We start from the raw sequence: 5,000 nt of genomic DNA, 5'->3' as shown, positions 1-5,000 counted from the left end.
CGTCAATATGTTGTAAGGCACCCCAAGGCAGTGACCTAAATGCGGGTGAAGTTTGCGGTGCACGGGGGGAAAGTTGAATTTTTGGATGAAAATGCGTATTTTCATACTTTAAAAATTTCAGGCGTGTGTCAGACTTCCAGGCGGGGGCAGCCGCCGGAGGTGTACCTGGGACGCTTCCAGGAGCCCGGGGAAGATTTTCTGGAAGAGTCCTTGGGACTTAGTGCAATTTTTAGAAAATCTCGATTTTGTGAAAAATGTCACATTTCCCCTACTACCACCACAGGGGGGGCGTCAATATGTTGTAAAGCACCCAAGGGCAGTGACCTAAATGCGGGTAAAGTTTGCGGTGCACGGGGGGAAAGTTGAATTTTTGGATGAAAATGCGTATTTTCATACTTTGAAAATTTCAGGCGTGTGTCGGACTTCCAGGCGGGGGCAGCCGCCAGAGGCGTACCGGGGACGCTTCCAGGAGCCTGGGGAAGATTTTCTGAAAGTGTCCTTGGGACTTAGAAATATTTTGAGAAAATCTCGATTTTGTGAAAAAATGTCACATTTCCCCTACTTCCACCACAGGGGGGCGTCAATATGTTGTAAAGCACCCCAGGGCAGTGACCTAAATGCGGGTGAAGTTTGCGGTGCACGGGGGGAAAGTTGAATTTTTGGATGAAAATGCGTATTTTCATACTTTGAAAATTTCAGGCGTGTGTCGGACTTCCAGGCGGGGGCAGCCGCCAGAGGCGTACCGGGGACGCTTCCAGGAGCCTGGGGAAGATTTCATGAAAGTGTCCTTGGGACTTAGAAATATTTTGAGAAAATCTCGATTTTGTGAAAAATGTCACATTTCCCCTACTTCCACCACAGGGGGGCGTCAATATGTTGTGAGGTACCCCAGGACAGTGACCTAACTGTGGGTAAAGTTTGCGGGGCACGGGCGGAAAGTCGAATTTTGGATGAAAATGCATTATTTTCATACTTTGAAAATTCCAGGCGTGTGTCAGACTTCCAGGCGGGGGCAGCCGCTGGAGGCGTACCGAGGACGCTTCCAGGAGCCTGGGGAAGATTTTCTGAAAGTGTCCTTGGGACTTAGAAATATTTTGAGAAAATCTCGATTTTGTGAAAAAATGTCACATTTCCCCTACTTCCACCCCAGGGGGGCGTCAATATGTTGTGAGGTACCCCAGGACAGTGACCTAACTGTGGGTAAAGTTTGCGGGGCACGGGCGGAAAGTCGAATTTTGGATGAAAATGCATTATTTTCATACTTTGAAAATTTCAGGCGTGTGTCAGACTTCCAGGCGGGGGCAGCCGCCGGAGGCGTACCGAGGACGCTTCCAGGAGCCTGGGGAAGATTTTCTGAAAGTGTCCTTGGGACTTAGAAAAATTTTGAGAAATTTCCGATTTTGTGAAAAATGTCACATTTCCCCTACTTCCACCCCAGGGGGGCGTCAATATGTTGTAAAGCACCCCAGGGCAGTGACCTAAATGAGGGTGAATTTTGCGGTGCACGGGCGGAAAGTCGAATTTTTGGATGAAAATGCGTATTTTCATACTTTGAAAATTTCAGGCGTGTGTCAGACTTCCAGGCGGGGGCAGCCGCCGGAGGCGTACCGGGGACGCTTCCAGGAGCCTGGGGAAGATTTTCTGAAAGTGTCCTTGGGACTTAGAAATATTTTGAGAAAATCTCGATTTTGTGAAAAAATGTCACATTTCCCCTACTTCCACCCCAGGGGGGCGTCAATATGTTGTAAGGCACCCCAAGGCAGTGACCTAAGTGGGGGTGAAGTTTGCGGTGCACGGGGGGAAAGTTGAATTTTTGGATGAAAATGCGTATTTTCATACTTTGAAAATTTCAGGCGTGTGTCGGACTTCCAGGCGGGGGCAGCCGCCAGAGGTGTACCGGGGACGCTTCCAGGAGCCTGGGGGAGATTTTCTGGAAGAGTCCTTGACACTTAGAAAAATTTTGAGAAAATCTCGATTTTGTGAAAAATGTCACATTTCCCCTACTTCCACCCCAGGGGGGCGTCAATATGTTGTAAGGCACCCCAAGGCAGTGACCTAAGTGGGGGTGAAGTTTGCGGTGCACGGGGGGAAAGTTGAATTTTTGGATGAAAATGCGTATTTTCATACTTTGAAAATTTCAGGCGTGTGTCGGACTTCCAGGCGGGGGCAGCCGCCAGAGGTGTACCGGGGACGCTTCCAGGAGCCTGGGGGAGATTTTCTGGAAGAGTCCTTGACACTTAGAAAAATTTTGAGAAAATCTCGATTTTGTGAAAAATGTCACATTTCCCCTACTTCCACCCCAGGGGGGCGTCAATATGTTGTAAGGCACCCCAAGGCAGTGACCTAAGTGGGGGTGAAGTTTGCGGTGCACGGGGGGAAAGTTGAATTTTTGGATGAAAATGCGTATTTTCATACTTTGAAAATTTCAGGCGTGTGTCGGACTTCCAGGCGGGGGCAGCCGCCAGAGGTGTACCGGGGACGCTTCCAGGAGCCTGGGGGAGATTTTCTGGAAGAGTCCTTGACACTTAGAAAAATTTTGAGAAAATCTCGATTTTGTGAAAAATGTCACATTTCCCCTACTTCCACCCCAGGGGGGCGTCAATATGTTGTAAGGCACCCCAAGGCAGTGACCTAAGTGGGGGTGAAGTTTGCGGTGCACGGGGGGAAAGTTGAATTTTTGGATGAAAATGCGTATTTTCATACTTTGAAAATTTCAGGCGTGTGTCGGACTTCCAGGCGGGGGCAGCCGCCAGAGGTGTACCGGGGACGCTTCCAGGAGCCTGGGGGAGATTTTCTGGAAGAGTCCTTGACACTTAGAAAAATTTTGAGAAATTTCCGATTTTGTGTAAAAATCACCCATTTCCCCTACTTCCACCCTAAAGGGGCGTCAATATGTCGTAAGGCGCCCCTAGACAGTGACCTAAGTGGGGGTGAAGTTTGGGTCTGCTGGGTGGAAAACTGAAAAAAAGCGATTTTGTGACTTTGAGAACAAACAGAGAGCTCAAAACTTTGAAAAACGTCAGACCGCTGTCAGACTTCCAGGCGGGGGAAAGCTCTGAGGTTGTACCGAGGACACTTCCATGGCCCCCGGATTGATTTTCAAGAAAGAGTCCTTGGGACTTTGAAATTTTCCGGCGAGCTGTTTTTGGCTTCCGGGAGCCGTAGAACTTTGGGAAATCGATTCCGCTCACCGGTTCAGGGTGTTTCGAGCTAGTCCAGGTCCCAGCTACGCCGCCTGGCCTCCAAATTTCGCAAATTCGAAAAAAAAAAAAATAGAACCGGAATGAGGAAATTTCTGGCCGCCGGATCCGCCGCACGGCTCCAGGAGGTCGGACACTTTTTGACTTTGTTCCCTTAAAGTGGGGGTCGGTGTCTCACCATGCAAATACCCAGTTTTGCACACCAGCTGCAGGATATAGGAGAGAGAGGTACCTCTCGGCCCCGACCAAAATCCGTTGTTTTCGTGGTTCCTCGACTCGGGTAGGCGGTTTGGCGAGTACCCCCCTTTTGCATGGAAGTTCGCACTCGCGCCGAGACCAGGCTTCCGCGGCTCCAGGGGGACTTTTGCCGGTTGTCCGTCCCGAGTCCGAGACGCGTTTCCTGGGTCGCCCGAGCCCGAACGGACCCTCCCCACGTGGGTTCCTGTCCTCTGAGGGCGACGGTCGTCAGAAGGGGGGCAGATCCAGAGTCCTCGTCCGCAGGAGGGCTCTGGGAGGGCGGATCGCTCCTTCTGACTTTGTCCCCTCGGAGCGGGCTCGGCGTTTCTCTGTGTCGGATGTCTCCCGCTTCCGCGCCAACGGGGAGACCTATGAGAGAATCGCACCGCGACCCGGCTTCCGTCTCGAGGGCGCCCGGAGCGCGCCGGACACTCGCTTCCAGGACTCCAGGGGCACGTTTCTTCCCCGTCTCCCCCGAGGGGAAGAACGGAGGCAGGGGTTCCACCCGAGCCCCTGCCCTTTCTTCCGATCGATCTGGCTCAGCGCTCCCGGGTGGGGAGGTGGTGCCGCTCGCTCGGCCCGGGCTTTGGAGCCCGCGTCGGTTTACGGCGGGCGGTCTCCTTCCTCTGTTACCCCCCCCCGGGTTTCAGGCACTCGTCCTTGGGCGCGCACGCCGGCGGTCGCCCTCCCGTCTACGGACGGAGGCGGCCGAGCTGTGGGGAGTTTGACCCGAACCGTGGTACGGCAGCGGTCCGACGACCCGCACGGGCGAACGGAGGGGCGCCCACCCACCTCGGCGTGGGGGCCCGCCGTCCGAATCGCTCCCCGCGCGGGGCAGCACAACGATCTTCTCCGAGGGCGGCCCTTTGACTTTCAGATGCGCAGCTCGTCCGCGGAGGCCCGCGCCGCACCCCAGCGTCCGAAGGGCGGCCTCCGCGGTGGGCATCGGCGAGAGCGGCGGCGGTGGGTGGCGCTTCCACGCCACCGCCGAGCTCCGCGTTTTCCAGTCTTTTCCCGAGCCCCTACGATAGTGGGGGGATGACAGACGTGCGGGGAGGCGGGCGAGTGGGTTCTCACCGTGCGGTGTGCCCCGCGGCCGAACGCCGTCGCCTTCCCCTCGTCCGCCGTCCTCCGAGGCGGCTCGGCAGGGAGCGCGAGAGCGAGAGGGAGAGCGAGAGAGAGAGACCAAGCGGACGCCCCGGAGCGAGAAGGGAGGATGGAGAAGGAAAGACGAATCGAAGGGGGGCACGAGTTTGGCGAAGGGAGTACCCGGCGTATTGCCGCACCGGACTTCGTCTGTTCTCAACAGTCGAGACACGGCTTCGGGGGGAGACGCCGCTCGGTCGGTCACCTTTGAGGTTACGGGCAAGAGCCCGGGACAAGGGACTACGCCGGAGGGCGACGCCGACACGGCCAGGCCGACCATGCCCCGCGCTTGACCTCCGGGTCGCTGGGGCTTGTGCCGGAGCCGCGGCGGACCCCGACGGCCAGCCCCCCTCTCCCACTCCTCGCGCCCGTCCGCCGGTGGGTCGAGGACCCCCCGCGGTGGAGGCAGGTCTAAGC

Source organism: Ranitomeya variabilis, unplaced genomic scaffold (assembly GCF_051348905.1).
Source record: "Ranitomeya variabilis isolate aRanVar5 unplaced genomic scaffold, aRanVar5.hap1 Scaffold_343, whole genome shotgun sequence".
Lineage (NCBI taxonomy): Eukaryota > Metazoa > Chordata > Amphibia > Anura > Dendrobatidae > Ranitomeya > Ranitomeya variabilis.
Note: the sequence above shows the minus strand (reverse complement) of the source record.